Below are 22437 nucleotides of genomic sequence, written 5' to 3'. Positions count from 1 at the left end.
AAGTTTCAGATTCAGAGAACCAACTTCTTGTCATTAAGAGAAAAAATTCTAATGACTTGAACTCATTGAAATTTACATTATAAAGAGAAACGAGAACAATAGCTATTTAGGTAGCTTTTTCTTAAATGAGTATGTTACAGTTCTAAAAATACCTGGAAAATTGATCAATTGTTAAGACATCAATAACTTGCTATTTGTTCTATTTTGAAAAGTAGGATTCCATTTGTGTTGCTCATTTTTTCATGTACTTTACTTCACTACATTTATATTTTAATTTTTGACAGTCTGGAGTCAGAAAATGCATTCTGTATTTGAATTTATATAAATATTATTTACAAAAAGTGAAATTCTGTGCTTTTCATTGGATTAATTTCAATCTACACTGTAATAAAAAACACAAAAATTTAACTGTGGATTCCCACAACTAAAGTTACTACAAATTATGCTGAGTCACATCTTCCTGTACTTTTCAGAGTCTATAATTTTCTGCTCTAAGTTGGATTTCTTTAGCTTTGTTTTAGGAGATGCTTGGCAAAAGCATCATCATTCAGAGATAATCAGCAAATTATCATTCATATTCTTGGCTTAGAGCAGAGCCAAACTACCATTAATTTGTGTGGATGAAATCAAGGTACCCTATAATTGCTGTTACCTAGTACTCCAAGCTAGTGCTGTTGTTAGGTTTGTGCTTTTTCCAGTAGCAGAAACTGACAACCAATATGATTGGTTTTATGATATTGTATTTCTTTACAATTCTGTAGAAGTGCCATGCTTTCCTGAGCACTAAGATAAACAGCAAGGATGAATGCAAGTATTTTCAACTTTTTTTGTTGTTTTAACATTTACACAATTTATCCTCCACGTTAGCCCTGCATTCAGATTAATATGAAAGTACTTCAGCTTTTCACCTCTTTTTTGGACAGAAAGATATATTTTGCTTCTTTTTCCTGAAATATAAATTGAATGAAAATTGTTAAGCTTATGCTTTCCAGCAGTTTCTCTCCCAGTCATGGAAGGACTGGTAGCAGACCATCTTAGCATTGCCTTATTAAACTTCATTTTCTATTGAGTGCATAACACATAAGGAAAAACCCCCCAAACCCAGTAACCCTTGCCCAAATTATAAGAATGGGAAGCACCTGAAGATCTGCAGGTGAAAGGAGGGCTTGTGGAAGCTCTTGTTAGCCTGTGAGGGGGATGGAAGGAGGGATACATATGTACCACATCCTGCCACATTCTTTGCCATGGAATGGCAGAAAAAAGTTCAATTCTTTCACCCCGTGTGTGCATAATCTTCATTCATGTGGATGAGAACTATATCAGTGCAGGCAGAATAGAGTAAATGCTTTAGGCACTAAGAGATTCAATTACTTTTCTGACAGCAGTGAAATGGAATTTTTCATGCAGAAAAGATGTAACTGGGAGCAGGAATTTAAGAAAATGTCTGCTTAAAAGCATATTGTCCAATAAAATTTAGAATTTTGAGGAAGCATATGCTGAAATTTGTGCATGTATATGACCATGTTCTCTACCATTTTTTCTATAACTATGTATTTTAGGCATAAATAACCTCACTAAGTTTATTGTTTCTTAATACTGTCTAAAAAGCATAGTAGCTGCTTTCTAAGGTTCTACTAAATTCTGTAAAACAGACAAAAGTAATGGGAAATTAATTAACATTAAAACAGTAAAAACTAGTTTTGTTACTAAAACTTAAAACCATATATTCTTTTATATTATTGCTTAGCCATGAATCCTTTCTAAGCAATTTTTTTTTCAAGTCAGGAAAATATTTCATATTTCAGAGTCCAAATTTATTTTTGTTCTTTCAAATTTTCTAATCCATGAAATTTGTGTCCCAAAGGATTTTTTCACAGGAATGTGTAGACTTTTATAAGATATTTTAGAACTGTAAAAATACAAATGTTTAGCTGATCTTTGAAAATAGCTATTCTGATAATTCAGAATTTTTAATTTAGTATAGATTTCACACCAGTGACCTGTTCCAGAAGTCTCTATCATGCACTAACTATATGGATTAATAATAAAATTGATTTTAAAAAATTGCGAAAAAGGACTCTTATTCTGTAATTGACATACAAATACAACTTCTTTACATACAAGGAACAATTTGATTACATCATACAACAAAGAGAAGCGGTCAGTTCAGAAAAATAAAGACAGCCTCTCACTTTAATTGAGCAAGAGTGCAAGATTGATTGAGACATTTTCACAGTTGAGATATTTTCATAGGAATATGGTTTGGAATCTTCTGATAGACTCATGTCTTGTGTTTTGTCATGTATCTCCATCAGCAAAGTCAAGTGTGGGCCATCTGGAACACACTCCTGTGCAAGAGACAAGGAACAAAATTACTACTGGGAAAAAAATGGAGCAATGGATATCATTCTAGGGTAGAGATTGTGCTTGCTTTTTGGTATTAGCTGAGTAGTGTCTACTGCTCATACTGCATGCCATATTCATGTATATAAATGAGTATGGGATGCAATGCTTCTGGCCTATGTGCTGGTCTTGATAAGTACTACAGTGAACACCTTCATGACTTTTGCAGAGGTTTGAAACTAGAGTCAGAACCCTATCTCTTTGCTTTTTTTACCAGGATATATAGAGGAGTGTTGAAATACATTTGAAAACAGATACAGTTAAAGGTGTTGTAGGTGAAATGGCCTAAAACCTGTGTCGACTACCACTTGCATGCAGACATCAGCTGCTGCTACAGGAGGGTGGGTCACTGCTGGGTGACATATCACATCTATAGGGTCAAGGCTATGCCTATGCATTGGATAACCACAGTTACATGTGTCAATAGTACCCTACTAAATATTACATCATTATATTTCAGGCTTAGTGCATCAAATTTTTCTCCAAAAGTTAAATACTGTGGCTCAGATTTTTCATAATGCTAATAGACATGCCCAGTAATAAACTATTGTTCAAGATAATTTCTATGTAATTAAGGTTGAGTGTTTGCTGATATTGACTGAACTCAAGGACATTTAAGTGTCTATTGAAAACTTAATATGTGCTCAGCTGTGTTGGGGAATGCTCAAGGAAATTGCACTTACACAGACTGAGGAAATAAAAAGTAATTTCTGTGTAGATGGACAGATACAAAGAAAGAAGAACCACATTCAAAACATGCTTTAAAAAGTGAGAAATGTGCTCTAAGTAGTCAGAAAACAGGGTATACAAAGAGTGAAAAAGGAAAGTCTGCAAATTTTTAAGTGGTGATAGTGGTTCTTTTTACTGAGAAAGGACCAATTAAAAATACAATAAAAGACAATGAAGTAGTGTTGATGTAGGAAAAAAGGTAGGTTTAATGGATTTGGGAAAAGTGAAGGGATGGTACAAAATGCAGAAAAGTGAGCTCTGAGTCCTGGAAAACACTCACTTCAGCTGTTGGGACATAGAGTCAGGAAGAAATGTACAATGAATATATAATGTGTGAATGGATTCTGATCTTGCTGAAAGCAAACAATTAAAAGCTAGGGCTGACTGGTCTGATTCTCAACAAGTCTGCCATTCTCTCTACCTGTATTAGGACTGCATTATTCCTGATAAATTTATAAACCTTTCTCTTAAAACTTTTATTAATAGAGTTTTAGGGGTATCTTCAGGAAATCTGCTGCAAAGTCCAGCTGCTTTGATGTTCAGAATTTTTTTATTCATTCTTAGCAAAATCTAAAACTGAAGCTGCTGTAGAAAGAGAAGGAATGTATAAAAAAGATTTGCAAAACATGTACTTCATATCTGGAGATACTATAAAAAGAGTTTCAACTTTCACCAGAAATAATACAGCAATGTTTACAAAAGCAAGAGTTAAAACAATAGAGGATAGGGTTCTGTTTCCACTAAGGTTCAGAAATTTCCTTAAAATTAGAGGGGAAGAGAGAGCCTGTGAAGAATTCTACTTCTGCAGTCATTATTATTTGAATAATTAAATAATTTTGTAATACTTTTAAGAAATTTCTCCCCAGTTCCTAATTCACAGTAATGAAAAGAAATTCTAATTTTACCTAATGCAAGGAAGATGCTTACGCTTTAAAACATCTCTTAAGACCTTATGCACATTAGCTGAATGAACCTTTGATGGAGAAAAGACATTCTGCATGGATGGCTGAAAACAGAACTGAGACAAAAAAGAGTTAAATATACATTTAAATACATTGCATTTTTACTTTCAACATTTAAGCTGACCTTAGCCTCTTTTATCTCACTGACACTAACACCAGAAAGAAGCAGATCATTAGCTGACTGGAAAAGATCAAGTCTGTGTGCTGTGGAGAGGTACAAAACATTCTGCAAATAATCAAAGGCAGGCAATGGAAAAGTGAAAGAGAATAATTTTCTTCACAGGATGTTTTGGGGGTAATTTATTAAAAAAAAAAAATTTAATCTTTGACATGCTTCTGGTTTGCACTTTTGATGCATTTAAAATGTGTAGCAGAGTGACTTTTTAAACTGGAAAGGTGAGACAAGATTCAGTGTGGAAAGGAACCAACTGCAACACTTTCCCATGACAAGAGGAAAGTCCTGTTGAGAGAGAGGAAGGATAGGAGCAGGGAGAGCTGGGCAGCAGGAAGCAACAGCTGGAGTGCAAAGTGGGGAAATGGGGAGGTGGTTTTTCTCTCTGTGAGGTTTTGCATGATTTCACTGGTAAGGCTGCACATCTCAACAGTTCTCACAGTTCCACTCTCCCCTCCTCCCTGCCTGTTTCCCAACACCCCCCCCCCCCCCAAAAAAAAAAGCTCAATCTCCAATCTAAGTTATTTGAACCATAAGGCAATGATTTCCATCAGGGCTTATTGAATCAAATAGTGAAGTATTGATAGCTTCAGAATTGTTTTGGCAGCCAAGGAACGAACTTTTGAAAAATGTGAGATTTTTTTGTGGTTACTAATAACTTAGTGGTTATGACACTCATCTGGCATACTAAATCTGTGTTGTACCTTCAGTCTGAACAAAGACTCAATACTGGAATTCTTCTCAGGCAGAGCGCTTAGTCCCCAGTCTACAGAACCAAGCTCTCTTTATAGTGCCATTAATTCTTGTAATAACAAATTGCAGCTTGGCTAACCCAGAATGGCATCTAGAAAATAAGACTCCATAATGAGGTGGGTGAGTAGGATGGCTACAAATTTGCAGGACATTCAGTGTTTATGCAAGTCTGAGTTAAAAGCCTCATATCTTGCCTAATAGCTAGGACCTAGCAAATACCTTTCAGACTTTTCTTCTGGCCAGAGACCTATTTTGACAAAGGTTTCCTAAGTTTACTCTTACATGTATCCTGTTCACTTAAGAATACAATTTTGACTTCAACAAACCAGCATTTTCCAACAAAAACCTGTTTAGATGCAAAATTATGATTTTATTCACATGCATGCTCCACCAATTCACATATATTCTCTGTTTAAGAGAAGAGATTATATTACTTTTACCTATGCTTTTTTTTTCCCCAAGGGAGAGGGTTTTAAAAAATCCCACTATTTGTCTCTGATCCCAGCATAAATAAATGATAAAAAAGAGGTATGACTACTGCATGACAATTTTACCCAAGACAGTCAAGGAATATGATGATTTCTTGCCAAAAACGATTTTCTAGGACAAAAAAACCCCATAAATTAAACAAACCAACCAAAAAAATCCTGGCAACAAGTCAGTAAGTCAAAGTTACCACAGTTTTTGTGATTATGAAACTAGAATACCTAAGACAGACAACTGGGGAAAAAAGGATTACATATTAAGAGGAAAAAAAGAAAAATCATAATTTGTTTCAAACTGCTGAACAAATTGTTTATGTTGTTAACTACCATATTAGTAAAATAATTGAATTCATATGATGTATTCAGTGTATTTCATGTCTTCATCTCTCTGAAAGCAATGTGAGGAGAGGGCTATGAAGCCTAAATTATTGAAGAAAAAGCATTTGCTGAACACTATTAGAAGCTTTTGTCCTCTACTACATACTCATAAACAGTTTTTCTCAATTGCCTAATATTTGGGATTGGAGAATTCACATATTTTTCTGTTCTCTTATTTTAAGATTTGTTTCTTAGCAACTTTCTTTTGAAGTTTTATAAATTTGAGTTTAAAATTCCCTTTCCATGAAAAATTCTTAATGTTCATTTGAAGTTCGTTATTTCAGAAAAAATTCCTGTCCTGAATTTATGAGGTGTGTGTCACCCCAGCTCAGCTTGATTGTTAATCAAGTATGTTAATTCAGTGAGATCATACAGATGCTTCCAGTTCTAGAGACTCCCAAGACTCACTGATTGGGAATCTAAGCTGAGACATGCATTTTTATTATCATTATCATCATCATCATTTTTGTGTATTTCACAGAATCACCGAATCTGCTAGTTGGAAAGGACCCACAAGGATCATCGAGTCCAACTCCTGGCCTTACACAAGACACCCCAAGAGTCACACCACGTGCCTGAGAGCATTGTCCAAACACTCCTTGAACTGTGTCAGGCTGGTGCTGGGACCACTCCCATGGGGAGCCTGTTCAGTGCCCACCAACCCCCTGGGGGAAGAACCTTTACCTGATACCCAGCCTAAACCTCCCCTGACAGAACTTCAGTCATTGCCTCTGGGTCCTGTCACTGATAACCACAGAGAGATCAGGGTCTGCCCCTCTGCTTCCTTCCATGAGGATGTTGTAGACTACAGTGAGGTCTCCCCTCAGTTTCCTCTCCTAAAGGTTGAACAGACCAAGTGACCCCAGCCACTCCTCCTCTGATACATGCCTTACTGTGGCCCATGTGCTGCAACCAGTGTCCCCTGGTTTCCTATGCAGTAAAACTTAAGGGGAAGAAAAATGTATCTCCTGAGGTGCTTGCATACTTTGTTTGGTTTGGGGTTTTTTTGTTCGTTTGTTTGTTTTTATGTTTTTGGTTGTTTTTTTGTTTACCTGTGCTTTCTTTTCTCATAGAAAAGTTCAAGGACAGCTCCAAGTTTTTTGGCAGTAACAAAATAAGCAAAACAAAATCTTGACACCTCAAGAGAAGTACAACATAGATTGCTCCAGGGTTAGCAAGCTTAGTATTGGTGGCTGAGGTACAGCAGACACCATCTACACAAAAGAAGTTCAAAGTGCTTAAAATAACTTCCTTACTGGAGCAGAATCACAGTTACAGGACATAATCTGTACATTGCTTTGCTCTGTGTCTGCTTCCACTCTCACTGGGTTTCTAGGGCTGTGGCAATGAGCACATGTGCCTGTCCCACTGAGACAGACAGGCCTGCCAGGTGAAGAGGGAGACATAAATAGGAGCTGAGCTCATCTCTAGATCATTCTGCTCTTCCCTGTAATCCCACTGAGCTTTAGAATACACTTTAAGGGAAAGGCTGTGGGAGAAACTGTGAGAGACACAACCTGCTTTATAGAAGCTGCAGAGCAGATTGGTGGCAAAGATGAGAAAGCAGTCACACTGATTTTAGTACCAGTGTCTGTCCCTGTGTGCACCACATTGCAAAAAGTTCTAGGATTGTTACAATAGAACCAGAGTATGCTTCAAAAGAAAAAAACAATCTTTTCCTGTATTGAAGTGAAAGCTTTCTGTTTGAATGTGGAAGCCCCTCCTGAAAATACTCTCACTAACAATGAGTAGAAGAACAGACTGCTCAAACACAGACCTATTAAATGGATTTTTACTGTTTGAAAATATTGAAACTTCATGTAACAGTAACTTTTGGTTTTGGTATTCCTGTTTGCTAAACATTTATACTATGGTAGGCTACTTTATGAAAGCAAAAGGTTTTTTAGATATTTTATCTCTAATTATTATTTTGAGTGTATTTACTACACTTGAAGTTATTCCTAGGTTGGGTTCAGTGAGCTAAAAAGTGTCAAATAACTTCATATTCTTTAAAATTCATTTGAGATGATTTATTAGAAAAGTGTTCAGGAAACACTAATTAACAGTAATTTATCCATATACAATGCAGCTTGATTACATTTACATATAGAAGAAAGTCTAATGCAAATGGTATCATCAGATACTTTTATTAATGCTATAGTGAACACAGGCTGTAGAAAACATAATTTTCTCTCCAAAAACAACATTGAAACATCTTGTTGCATTAATAACTCCTTGCAAGTAGACTATTTGCCCTTCAATGCAAACTTCCACACTTACCTGATTACATTCACTTTGGAAACACTCAGGGTGACTAGGTTTTTAGAGAGACTGCAGAGGAAGGGTGGTAGGAGTTGAGATATCTCTGAAGAAAATTCTGTTTTTAAGATACTTGTGTCTTATTTTTGTTTACATATTTTTCTAGTGCTCATAAACCTCTGTGTATAATCCCTAATTATATCTGTGCATTTTCGATTACAGTTTCTCATAGTTAAGGAATTCTGCATTTATTCTATGTCAGCATTCCTATTCATTTCATGAATAGCGTATTTCACTACAGGGTATTTTCCTGTGTCTGCCAGTTCAGAGCCATATAAGATATTGGTAGTTGGTGAATGCATCAGCAGCACAGGGAAACAGTGTGTCTCATCCAAAACTTGATGAAATCAGGAACAGTTTGCCCCTAACCTCAGAAGGCTCCAGAATGGATGTATGTCTCCTTCCCACATTTTCAGAAATAACCCACAAGATCTATAATAATTTTCCCAGGTTGACAGCAGATTAAAGTGTCTCTTGGGTACTTTATTCCCTGCTTTGACCTTTCATTGCTTTGGCCTTTCCTGCATGGGTCCTTAGGTACTGCAATACCTGGCTGCCCATGTTCAGGAAATGCAGTTGCAGGCACGTGTTGAAATGCAGGACTGCTGAAACAGGTTCCTTCCAGAAAGCACACTCTGCCATAACCTTGATGCTCTACTGCACTTGGATTCACTGATGCCTTTGCAGAGCTCTGTCAGTGCTCTAGGGATGAGCACATAGGTACAGGTACTGAATTGAACAGGCTGGTTCTCTGCCAGATGTGATTTTCACCCCTGCAGCACTGTAATCTGCATTTCGGGGAACAACCCAGGGAGCAGGCTGTGATTCCCGCTTTGTTAATGTGCAATGGAAACAACATGGGTTGAAAATCCACCTTAGCTTATCCTTCTTTAAGATATAATGATTGGAAAAATGTTTTTGAATTACAAACCATATTGTTAAATCCTTCCTGTCTGAGATCCCTACAGGAGATAAACACGTACAGTTTACAGACAGGATAATATCAGCTCCCTCTTACATAAAGAATTTTTTTTATGGACACTTTTGTCAGTGTTATTACATTACTCTCATATCCTTATGGCATGGAATGAACTGGAAATGGTCTCTCTACCAGCACAATGGGATTCCACTCCCTCATATAGAAAGAGAACATTCAGAAAATATACATTGTAATTGTCAGATGCTGCTACTCATAAGGTTAATTTGTATGTGTCATGCATGGCATATAAAGATTGCTGGCAGGGTAACCTTCTATTTAAATATATGTGACATTTTTAATTCTGAAAATGCTCATCTTTAATCAGAAACTGTATATAAGAAATCCTGTTTACAAATAGAATTTTGGACAGACTGTGGTTTTGAAAGAGAGAGTTGCTCAGAATAAAATATTTTTCTTTTGTGTTTTGTGGTTTTGAATGATTTTTTATTTATTTGACTTCCAAATATTTGCTAGTTATGATTTTCAAAAGCATTTCCACTATTTCAGATTAATTTCAGGAATCTTAATTTACCAGAGGAAGCTAAGCTTGTCTTTGTTTTTAACTTAAATTGACGGAATCAAAGGTTTCACATATTTCTGTTGGTGATACCTTCCATGAAAAAAGTCAGGAGTTTTATATTCATAAAGTATTTTGAAGAAACATTAATGACTGATACTTTTGATTTTGGGAAAAAAGCTTTGAAGAGTGCTTTTTGGAGAAATTTCTATGGGAGATTCAAATATTATGAGTCAAAAATGCCCTGAACCTTTTGATACTGTCCTCAAAATGCAGTGCCATTTGCCTGCAGAAGACATCTTGCTCCTTATACAAGAATTGGTGATATCACATTTTACCTAAATCTTCACTCAAGGAATCTCATCTCAGCAAGACTGTTTGAACTAGTGGACTAAAACAACACTGGCTAAAGTTCTGGCCACACCTCAGGCTCATTTTGGGCTTTTTTTTTTTTTTTTTTTAAATCTAACAGTTCAGAGAAAAATTATAATTCTGGAATAATAATGCACAATTCCTCAAGAGAAGTTGTTTTGTTTTTGTTTTCTGAAATCTGCCAGTCTGGTTCAGGATGTGTGTGCACAGTTGCCCAGCCCCATTTCTGTGCCTTTTTTTGCTGATTGGCACTGTAGGTCACAGCAGTTGTTTGTGTGGCTTTTTTTTTTTTTCCTCTGTTGCTAAAGGTTTCTGCCAAGAGACCCAAGAAAGAAACATCCATGGGATGCTTTTCTACTTTTGCAGAATTCACAAGAAGCTGAACTAGAATCTTCTGCTTTCTCATCTTGCTTCTGCAGTTTGAATGCAGCAGACCACATGCACATGGAAAGAGTTACATCGAATGCAAATAGCACTTGCAGTGTAAGTGGCTGGGTTTTTGAAAAACAGAAAAATAGATCTCCATTAGGGGAAAGAGCCCAAAAAACTAAGAGCTTTGGCAATTATTTTAAATTACAGTAAAAGCTGTAGGTCAAAATCAATGTAAAGGTTCTTTTTTAAGTATTGGAACTTTGGTAGCATTATAAGCTAATCATATTCATCACTAGTGTAGAGACTCATAATAAACTTTAGGACAAATTAGGCAAGATACTGCTTCTATTTTTGCAGAATAAATGCTTTAGCAAGATGTCAACAATCTAAATTTCAATGAAAAATTAGTTCTAAGTGCAAGCAAAATAATTTTCTTCTTTCAGTGAGCTACATTTCCCAGAAAAAGAAAGTCCAATAATTTTTTAATGTATAAGTAGTAACAGTCCTTATGAAATGCAATCTTTCATGGCTTTTTTTGCAAGATTTATGTTTGTGAAAAATACTATTAGCGAGCAGAAGATAAAAGCTATTTGAAATTAATCTGATAATTCTAGATGCACATATGATCACAATTTTCCACATAATTTTCAGAATTTATAAGAAATGGAACCTGCCAAAGAGAATTACAGTCATTCTACATATATAGGCAAAGTGCAAATTGATGTTTTAGCTAATCTGCACCAAATTTATGGATTTCTACCAGAAGGGGGTGCTTTGATCAAACTGGTGCTCAAGAGTCCTCAAGAGAAAACATTGAAGCCTTTTATCACACCATGGCTCTTGATATTTCATGCACCCTTTCAAATATTTTAAATAAATATGTATGTACATGTCAGCCTATTTTCAGTTATCAAAGTCTCTGCAGTCTTTGAGCATGAGTGTTAAATTAAAAAAAATGAATTAGTTTTGGAACCAGCTAAGCCCTCAAAAAGGACTTACATGTTAGATGAATGAAGTATCATGGAAAGATTTACTTACTTCAGTTGTACCTGGTGAGACCAGTAGCTGATATTTTTTCCAAGGCTTTCTAATAATTTCCCATTGCCTATTTATTTTCCTTTATTTTTTTTTTTAATGAAGCAACTTATGTTTATAGGAGTTTAGTTTGGTGTGGAACACAATGCCACTGCACAAAAGCCAATTTTAGTACTGTAATCAGAGTACTCCTTTAACAGGGAGGGGAAAACCCCAAAAAGAGCAGTGTATTCAATACAACAAAAATAGCCATTAAGCACAAGCTACCACTGAACTACCACTGCATTTTTTGCATTACTGCCGAATATTAAGCAGTAGATGTGGAAGAACTGTCAAATACTCATTTCTGAATTTTGAATTATAAGAACTATACTGCCATAGAAGATATAAGACATAAAAATGATCAGTCGGTTACTCTGCCAGCGTGAAAAGAATATATTGAACTCTGCCCAGGAAAGTCAAACATGAGCAGAGGTATGATGGGAATAATTTAGATGTGATTGGGTTGTTCTTTATAATGTATTCTACAATAAATATGCATTTTTATTTTCTTAATGAAATATAATCCCTTTTCCAATGTACTTTTACATTAGTTTTTTTAATAGCGGAGCTTTAAATATGATGAACTGCAGCTAAAGCATATTTGAAAAATTACAATAAGCAATGTTTATTTTCAAGCTATAATTATGGTTTGTGTAAAGTTAATGTTAGGTTTTCTACTTGAGACATACATCTCCACAAGTCATGTAGATACAAAATGAATAATTAACAGCATGGATAAATTCACTCTTATCACAAATAGACTAAAGAGAATAAATGTCCCAATCAAGATGCATATAGATATTTTTTATTACACTTAGAAATGTAAATTGGAATTGCAAGTATTCTCAGGCAGTAGTAGAACCAAATGCTGTATATCTCTTTAGGATCCCACAAGGAAACAATCTAAGTCCAATTGTTAACATCTGTGCTGTTTACCTTAAGGTAATTGCTGCAGCTGAGTCCTTGTTGGAGGGAGATTAGTTTGGGTATTGTTTTTATATTTTGGAGGAAATGGCAAAAGTGGCTGAGGTGGAAGCATCCTGTTCATGTAAGAAACAGATAAATGCATTTCAGAATAGACAGAAGAAACTGTCTGAGCTGTCTAGGAATGTGGATGGATTTTGCTGCTCACACAGTTGGTAAGTCAACTCAAATCAAGCCTGAAAGCAGCGATGTGTCTGCAAGCACCCTGTGGACAGGAAAGCAATTGTTCATAAATGCCTCCACTTTGGTGTGGTTTCGTGTAGTCACTTCAAATGAGGACCTAAAGAATGAAGTATCCTGATTTTAATTTCAACAGAACAAGGCCATGTCTGATTGTAAATGTGTTTTGGTACTCTTTGGGGCACTCTTTGTAAGTAAAAAAAATCTAAAAAAGCTGAATCAAGGGTTTTCCTGACTAAGAATCTTACTATTATCATGACATATTAGATTAAAAAATTATTAGACATCTACACAAGTTCTATCAGTAGACCTAAACCAAGAGGGTTTTTTTAACTTACTAAATGCAATTTCTGGGATTTTTTAACCTTTGTGAGAATTGAGGAAAGTGTGTATCTCAACCCTGGAAGGTCAGAGTGTTCCTAATCCCATCCCTTCTCACCCTTTGCAGATAATGATGGACTAAGAGTACAGAAGTAGGGGTTATCTCACTTTTCAGAAATAATTTTGATTATCACTTGCTCTTAAGTCACAGTTCAGCATACTGTCACAGATGAAAAATAGTACTCTGCTGAGGTTTTACATAATAAAGGAGTGTGTTAAGTTCCCTGTGCTATGCAGCAGAGTGCTTTGGAGCAAGTGAAGGTTAATGTCACACATAGCCAGGCTAGGGTTTGGCTTCATGTTCACAAAGAGCTACAACTTTACAGCCTGCTCTTGGCCAAATCATGTCCTCATGTCTCTATCTAAACTAGTTGGAAAAACTGATTAAAATGTAGAATCACACTGAAAACCAAACTTTTTTGGGCTGAGTCCTTCTGGGCAGGTGCTTTACCAAAATCAGCAACTCACCACTTAGGGTAAGGACGAGGTGATGAATGATGCAAGGTGATAGATTATTCCTTATTTCCATTCTAAATTCTATTCTTTTAGTAAATCTATAATGTCATCTGTACAAGCAATGCCACCACTTTGCAGCTGATTTGCTTTATCAGTTTCCCTTTTTGCATGCCTCTGTCTCTTCAAACTGTTCATTACCAGACCTGTAGTGGTGGCATTAAGAAATTAAGTAAAAAATGGAAATCAGTAATGGTAGAATGAATTCCTAGAGTATAACTTATTGGTATTCATATGGTGTAGACAGAGAACCTCATATTTTCAGTAAATTAAATGCATTTTTTAAAGGCAGGGTAATAGTGTTATTTCTGTTTTGTTATAATGTGGCTTGCTGTAAGTTGTCTAAAAAATCTTTGACAGATGATGGAAAAAGTGTTTTGAATTTCTGTCTTGTGCTTAAACCATACTCTCATCTTTTCTGTGCATCATCTGAATTCCAGGCTGGGTAGAAAGGGAAAAGTGACTTGTGTTCATGTCCACATTATATTTGTGTGTTCACTGGAATTGCCAAATATTTCTATAGAGAGCTTGCTGCTTGTATTTAACTACAGGCTTTGGAGTGGTCACACAGCTTCACAATCTATAAATGGGGAATTAGCTGTCAAGAACTGTAAATATTTTTCTAAGAGGGAAAATAAATATGGGTTTAGGTGACAGATTTTAATAAGGACATGTTTTTGATTATGAATAGCTCATTATAATTGCATATATTCAGTGATTTTTTTAAAGTTATCTTTCTTGTTCATCCTGACTAAATTTGTTGTCATAAATATGGGCAGTTAGTGTTCTGTGTCGTCATTTATCATTTGTATAGCACTGTAACTGTTAATGGTCCTTTATAATGTACAGAAGTATACCAAACAAGGACCATAACTCTGCTGTCAGGAGCTCATGAGCTCAGAACCAAATATTTAGACTGCCTGATGTTATGTTTAGATAAGTTCTCTTTTATGTCACTTGTATATTGAATTATCTCATAAGGTGCTCAGCAATCTGACCTTGCTGTAGCAGAGTATTTAAACCCCAGCTCTGAGCAGATGAGTATCCCTAATGACATGCATGGAACTAAATGTTAAGGGTCTGTGCATGTACATGTATGTATGTGATTTTATCTGGGATCAGGTAAAACTATTCAGAACTGTCCCAGAATGAGATTTGGGTAGTCAGTCCCAGAGATGATTTGATTTTGTTCTTGAGTAGATCTGGGGAACTGCAAAGATTTCTTGTGAGCGAAGGACGAATCTCATGTTGACAGAATCTTAATCTTGTCAAGGTCTGTGTGGGTCCTGGCTTTTTTCTCATTATAAACTTCAGAGACAATGAACCTTTAAATCTGTATCCCCTCAGCAGTTTCAGTGACTCTGGACAAGCAGGCAAGACCATTTGCTTCTATGCAAGTGACATTTGGTTATTTTATTTGGAGGTAGGTATTCCTGAAACTGGGAGTATATGGGGGCTCAGTTTTTTAATTTCCCTTCCCACAACTACTTTTTTTTTAAACATTTCCCACCAAGATGCCATATGCTTTAATTTTATGGCGGTTTAGGAATGCTTTTAGTGCAGGCATCACAGTGGGCCAGCTGCAGATTGATCTCTGGTGGTGGGAGCCCCGGGCAAGAGGCTGTGATCTGATGCAGAGTCTTTGCATAACAAATGGCCTGGAGACCTGTGGCACAGGCAGGTGACTGGACATGGACATGCAGAGACGAAGCAGGAGCTGAGGACCCTGAATTTCCCTGCATTTAGACTGTTGAGGGTTTAAAGCCCAGGGTTTCCCTTGTTCAGGGTCCCTCCTCAGAGGCATCCAGGTCAAGCTGTTATTTTGTTATTGTACCATGACTAAATAATTTGAAGGATCCAAACATCTGGAACTCTGCTCTGGGAAAACTGGGATTTAGCCATTAAGGAAGCCTTGTCTGACCCTTGGGAATTGTGTTTGTAGGGAGTCAAGCAGGGTACCCATCAGCTCAATGGAGTCACCTGCTGGGAAGGGGCTTTTGTCCCAGCATTCAAGGCAGTATTTGTGTGACTGCCAGGGTGGCATGGTCCAAAAGGAAAGTTTCCTTAAGAGGACTATAGCCCTACTTTTATGTTGTCACAATATATGAGAAGAAGGAAAGAAAAATGTTAAAGAAAGAAATGAAAAAGGCAGGCTACAAAACTTGGCAAGCTGATGCTTGGTCAAGCAGCCCAAATATCTTTGTTCTCCCTCCTCCCCACACTATTCAGCTATTCTAGAAATCATCTGAATTCTTAGTATATCAATCTTTTTATCTTTGTGGTGTTGTTACATCCTGCAAATGTAATTTCTTCTAGGGAAGTTATGGTTCTGTGAGGCTGAATTGGAGGATTTCGAAATTCCTTTCAATTGACATGGTTCTGGAACTGGGCACCTACATTCTAAGTTCATTGAGGATAGCAGCAAAATTAAGTATCGTAAAAGATTGCAGGTTTTTGTAGATTTGTTTAGACCTGGCTAACCTAAGTAAATAATGTACCATATGCAAAGTTTGCTATATTTGATGTGCTGAACAGATCCATTAAGAAAGCACCATTAGTAACATCCCTCCATCATGGAAAAAAATCCTCTTTCTTTTTCCCTTTTTATGAATTCTTATGTTGTTTTGAAATTAAGGCTGCTTAATATATTTTTTCAATATTTTTTCTGCAGTACAGGTGAAGGCCCATGAGGATGGTGAAGGGTCAGGAGGGGGAGGCTTATGAGGACCAGCTGAGGTCACCTGGTTTATTCTTTATTGGACTGACAAATGTTTATTCTTTCTTCCCTTGAAAGAAGTCCTTCCAACATAAAATAAGCATTGCTTATTTACTAGCTCAGATTTTAAAAAATGGAGAATATTGCCAATAAAAAATTTAGTTACCAAGCTACAGGTCTTTAGTTGACTAGGCTGTTAGGTCATAGGTTGGACTCGATGATCTCAAAGGCCTTTTCCAACCTAGGTCATTCTGTGATTTTGTAACAGTCTGTGTTACTGAAAATTTTTCACATTATTTAATAAAAATAGTGCAGTCCAAGTATCTCACTTCCTACATTGATATTAAATCAAATCATCAACTAAGAGTTAATCTGACCCTCTCTTTTTCTGACAATAATTACTTTTAATGTATTTTATAATAATATGGAAATGCTCTAAAAGGGAAAAAAAAGGACCATGACCCCAAGGTAATCATTCAATAAGGCGATACTTTACTGAGCACTATGACTCACCTGTGAGGCCAAAACCCTGAGTTCAGAATAGTTTTCTATTTGCTGAAGAAGTTCTAAATCTTAGGAACTGGGTCGCACATCCTGGGATATTTTTATCTTCCAATTTTGTGACTCTATTGTTGGAAATTTCTTCTAAATTAACAAATTTCAATATCATCTGTTTTCACACTGGTTTGAATGAAAACCATAGAGTATTTTCTCACTCCGCTTCTCTACACTGAATAGCCAAACTGCCAGATTTCTGCACCCTGAAATATGAAAAAATGCTTTGTCTCTTCTCCTCTGAATTTGGAGGTACCTCATCCATGTAATTTCTATATGCCTGACAGGCAGCCGGGTTTTTAAAAATCTCCTGTTGGCTTTGTCCATCATTTGTAAAATGGAGGTCATAATGCTGTTTTTTCCCCACACATTGTCTTGTCAGCCCACTTACATAATCACTTCCAAGCAGGAAGTCCCTTTTGATGCCAAATCAAAGTGAGCTGGCTCCTGATTGTACCCAGCTGATGTAAACTGAGGCATGCAGGTGTTACTGTGGATAACTGCAGGCCTTTTCAAAGATTACTAAGGTTTTGTCCTGAATTTTCAGACTTGCAATTGCTGTGGCTTCAACATATGCCAGGGGTCAATAATATTTGAGCTCATAGATTGAAAATGTGATTCTTTTGTTTCTGTATAAGCAAGCGGGGTCCTTCCTGCTTGTCCCTTTTTCTTTCAATATTGGGGCTTTGACATTGCTCTTAATATGGGATATTAGAAACAGTGGATATTTGACAGTGGACAGTGTGAAAAAGCACATAAATGTTTCACTTTACAAGCTTTTTTTTTTTTTTTTTTTGACAGTTTCTCAGTATTCTACAAAATGTAAATTGGCATCTTTTAGAGGAGCTGATTTGGACTCTCTCAAATTCAGATTCTGACAGTAAATTGCACCTTACTCTGTTTGAAAAATGTATATACTTGATTTAGGAATTCTGCATACAGAGAGATTGCTACTAGTGGCAGTTTTTAACTACTTATAGTTGATTTTAGAAAACTGGTATCACTGAATTCTGTCATGGTGCACTTAGAATCCTAAAATGAGGGTGGCTGGTGGTGTTTTAGGAAAAGAATTTTTTTCTTAGGAGTAAAAGGCTGTGCAGACACACATTGCCAGGCACTGTGGCTTTACTGATAAAGAAAGAATGCTGTTTACCTGAGACCAGTGACTACTAGTCCCTACTACCAGTCCGTGTGTAATAGGAAAGAGGGTACTACTTACATCCAGGGGGACTTAAGCTTGAGTGTAGATTAGTCTTAAAAATGCAAGTTTCAAATAACAATAATATATCATACAATTAACAAGGCTTGAGTTCTTAGAGATGAGCAAGGTACATCAATAATGACAGTTGTGAATGTGCTTTATCCACAATGTGTGAGCTACCAGGCAGCTCTTCTTGCTATGCAACTGCAAGTAAGACCCAGAGCAGTTTTTAGCATGAGATTTTAATTGATTTTATTTGAAAGATCTTATTTCCAAATGATATGGTAGAAAATATTCACAGCCTAGTAGGATTCTCTGACAATTGTTGTTGTATGTACATTGTTGCTTACTTAGGAGGGGATTGTTTGAGATATTGTTTTAATACCTTTGCATCTATATATTTACATGTTGAGCTTTAAGCGAACAGGCAAGGGAGGATATTTGTTTTTGTTCTTTTTTTCTTTTGATACCTCTCTGTTCTACAAAGCCATAAAACCTTAAAATAAGGCAGAGTTTAGAGCTGTCCAAAAGTGACAGTTTAACAGCTTAAGGAGGACAAAAAGCTATGGTAGCATTTAATCTCTGACCTTTTCCCCCCTCCCCACTGTAAAGGAGCTGTAAAAATCATCTTGTCCTCTCCCCACCCCTGCTGTGACCTTCTGCTTCAGTTCCTTGGCCTGTAAGCCACTGATTCAGTGTCATGCAGCAAACAAACCATTTGTATCACCTCTGATTTAGAGTTCTTGACTACCTTATTTTCATTGTTATATAGTCTGAGACATCTACATCTCAGATTAAACTTCTCTTTTGGACAAACCCTCTGGAACTGGAACCCAAAGAAACAAAGTGCAAGGCAGCCAGATGCATCAGTGGTTAATGCAGGTTTGCAGATGTGCTTTTAGTTTTTCTGAGGAAGCTGCTTTTTGTTGGCTGTCAAAGCAGATAAACATGATTTTTTTTTTTTTTTAGTTACAGCCTTCCAAGAAAAGCACAATGCTTCACCAGGAGAAAGTGAATGGTGAGGTCTTAAACAAAATTTTTGTCTCTTCTTGAATCTCTGTAACACACTGGGAACCAGGGTTAGGTTGAAAACTTGGATCATTCCAGATTTTGAAACTATTAAAATGAGTAACAGCTTTAAACATCGAGTTGTAGGAGGATGCTGCCAGCTAGAAGTTAATTCAGGATGTGCCAGCTGTCCTATTGGGTGACTTCCTCAGTTAGACTGAGCTTGACTGGGATACCAATTTCCCTTTACACAGTGTAAAGGTAAGTCCTTCTTGTTGGTGTACAAATAATTGAATTGTAAGGGAACAGACTAAGTGTTTAAATAGTTTAATTTTTCTTAATAGTAATCTTCCACTATCTGAAATGCTGGAGTAACTGCAAATATAATGTAAGCCAACCAGAAAAAGAATAGCAGACAATTTATAATAAATTTCAAAGACCCTGTCCACAAACTAGATTTAGAAAGAATTAATAACTGAACCAAAATCAAAATAACTACATTAGTCTTTAATAACTACCTGAGGCTATTTGATTGGTTTTAAAATGTGAGATTTAAGAATATATGCAGACTAAACATTTAAAATATGTCAAATGCTAAAATATTCAAAAAGCTATTACCAATTTTTTTCTCTCTGAAATGTAGGGAAATCCTCTTGAGAGGTGAGCTAAATGCAAAAAGGACAAGAAAGTTCAGAAATAGGGAAATAGTTGTTAAACAGCAGTCTCTACAGGTACAGTTTAAGGGGAAGCAGATCCCAACAGCATCCTCCTCAAAGGGAAAGGAAAACTGATCCTGAGAAATTTACATCAGTGAGCATATGAAAATATTCCTGGATAACTTCTTGCACTGAATTTTGATTTTGACCAGACCAATTTTTTGTTCCCATGTCCGTGTATGTCTTCTGGGAGGCCTTGAAGCATGCACATTTAGCTTGCTGTTTCATCATAGCCCTTGGACAAATCCATGGCTAGCCTCACAGTGAGAATAGCAAAGACAAGCTGACAGTCATAAACAGTAGAAGGAACCCAATCAATAAAAAAAAGATAAAAAATTCAGGAGTCTTCTGCCTAGAACTAATGTAATTTTTTATATTTTTTATTATCATGCTAGAGTTGGCTTTAAGTGACAAAATTTTCCTAACATCATATTCTACCAAACACATAAATGTGTTTATTCTGTGAAAGGCATCAGAAAGACTGTTTTCTTTCACCTGACAAGAATTGAAGTGTCATTTCCCAAATGTGTCTCAGTGCTCAGAAGAGTAAATTGGAAGGATTGAATATTTTGCAGAAGTACAAAATTGTTCTGAAATCTGTTGCTTCATTGTCTTCCAGAGAAAGATGAGACTCGTATTTTCATGATGCAAAAAACCTTTATTACTTTTAAAGCTCTTCAGATAAGATGGGCATGCATCATCATCATCATCTTTGGCTTTGCAGAAAGCATGGATTCCCTGTTTGGTTCAGGAATCATAAATCACATGAGATTTTATTTGGTTTTAATATGATGCTGTGTCTTGGTCCGAAATGTGAGCTATAGAAGAGTCGATCAAAATGGAAAGTAAGCCTCAGATTGTTTTGATGAACTAATTCCTAGAGATCTGTAAGTATTTTGCACAGTAACATTCAGCTTGCATAGCAGACATTTTTGTCTCCCCACGTGATGGCATGCACACCTGTTGTAGTTCTGCTGCATGGCAGAAGGAGAAGGCTCAAAGAGCAAACAGTGATGGGCCTCTGACACCTTTTTCTCTAAGAATAAGTCTGCTCTGAAAACTGAGGGTGTGGGATGAGCTCATGGCCACAGGCAGTTGATACCCAAGCTGAAGGACTGGTGTCTGATGGTGATTTCAAAACTGTCTCCTTGCCATTTTCTCCTGTGATCCAGCTCACAGGTTGCTGCATGGGGACACTGTGGTAGCTGGCAGAGTGTAATTTCAGCAATCTCTGCAACACCTTAAGCAGTCTTCTGTTCACAGCTTGGTGTAGAGTCTGTTAGTGAGAGTCTTAATGGGCTATTTATTGGGCAGCAAGGTTTTCTCACGTAATCCACTAAGCAGATATGAAGTTTTTATTAAAAATGCTCCAAGTCCTTTCAAAATAAAGCCAAGAAAATTGCCAGTAAAACTGTTACCTGTGGATCTGTGAAGGAATTCATTTGATCCAGAGCTACTTATAATAATTTCTCTTCCTTTTTAAAAGATACATTGAGTGGTCAGATGCATTAGGTAAATGAATAAATTTTCCATCCTGTATGGCTATAAAGCTATTCTAGTGGAGCCCTCAGAAAAACTGAAGCACATCAATATCTCCTGTTTTAGGCCTCCTATGTAGAAATAGCACATGATGGTTATGTATCAATGGCCCTCCAGTAGTAGTTACACAGTGATTTTCAGCAAGAGAGCTCTAATGGTTCAAGAGATGCAGTAATCTAAAAATAAATCAGCCTCTCCTAAAGTGCCCACAGTAGCACATCATAATCAAAGTTGATTACATTTGCACCCTGCATCAAATGGATGTATCAGAGTGCACCAAATCATAGAGACCTAATGCTTCACACCTGGCAGATAGCTATTTGACATTTCACACATTAATGTATGTGTTCCTGAGGCATGAGATTCATAATACCAAGCTCCACTGTAGTGTATTAAAGAGCTATTTTGTGCCAGCTAAGGCACATCACCTTCACCATTGACTTCTTTTATTCTAACAGAATCTTCTTCTGTCATACATCATAATAAAGACTTTGTTCTGTCTGTAGTGTTTGCCTCCCTATAAAGGCAGCAGTGCAACCTTTTATCTTTGCTCTTTCTTGTACCATACTGACCAGAATGACCTCCTTTCCAGTTTGCCCAAGTCTGTAGATTAAGTGACAGTGTATAAACACCGTTCTTTCTGTCAAGGGATATACACACACCATGGTCAAAATTTTGAAGTTGGGTTTTCCTCTCTTTTTTTAGAAAGAGTGTCCATGTGTGAATGTGTATTACTTTTTCTGCATGCAAGTGGTGATATCTGGTCTTTTAATTTATGCCTGTACCTGCAATTCTGCTAATAGTTCTGTTGTCTTCTATCATGTGTTTCTTATGCATGTTGGAAAAAAACAGATGGCAAACTGGTTTAGCCCACAATCTCAGTCTTGTTTAAAACCAATTACTGTGACCAATCCTTTTTTTTTTTTTCATTATGTTTTTTTTTCTCATAATACTTTATGTACTTTATGATTTTAACCTTTCCACAGATTTTTTTAATGTCTAGCTTTCAATAATATAGCCATAGCCAGGTGATTAGGAGAAATATTAAGAAATCTCCTAATTATGTGGGATGCAGGGCCATTATAGCTTTGAAAAAGTCTTTGAAATTAGTCAAATAAAAAATATC

At 36.4% G+C, this 22437-nt stretch overlaps 1 protein-coding gene across 2 annotated transcripts in view; it reads left to right on the top strand.

Moving 5' to 3' along the window:
• CNTNAP2 (contactin associated protein 2) overlaps positions 1–22437 on the top strand; it is a 1072692-nt gene that overhangs the window by 32629 nt on the left and 1017626 nt on the right. Inside the window, exon 2 of one of the 2 annotated variants that reach the window (XM_077786381.2) lies at positions 19204–19317. The exons of the other annotated variant lie outside the window; for it this stretch is intronic. The gene's annotated coding sequence lies outside the window, so the exon portion shown is untranslated. The remainder of the gene's footprint in view (positions 1–19203; positions 19318–22437) is intronic. 2 annotated transcript variants of the gene reach the window in all.

Source organism: Lonchura striata, chromosome 2, assembly GCF_050655825.1.
Source record: "Lonchura striata isolate lonStrDom1 chromosome 2, ASM5065582v1, whole genome shotgun sequence".
NCBI lineage: Eukaryota > Metazoa > Chordata > Aves > Passeriformes > Estrildidae > Lonchura > Lonchura striata.
The sequence above is the reverse complement of the archived record's forward strand: the minus strand, read 5'-3'. Positions and strand labels throughout refer to the sequence as shown.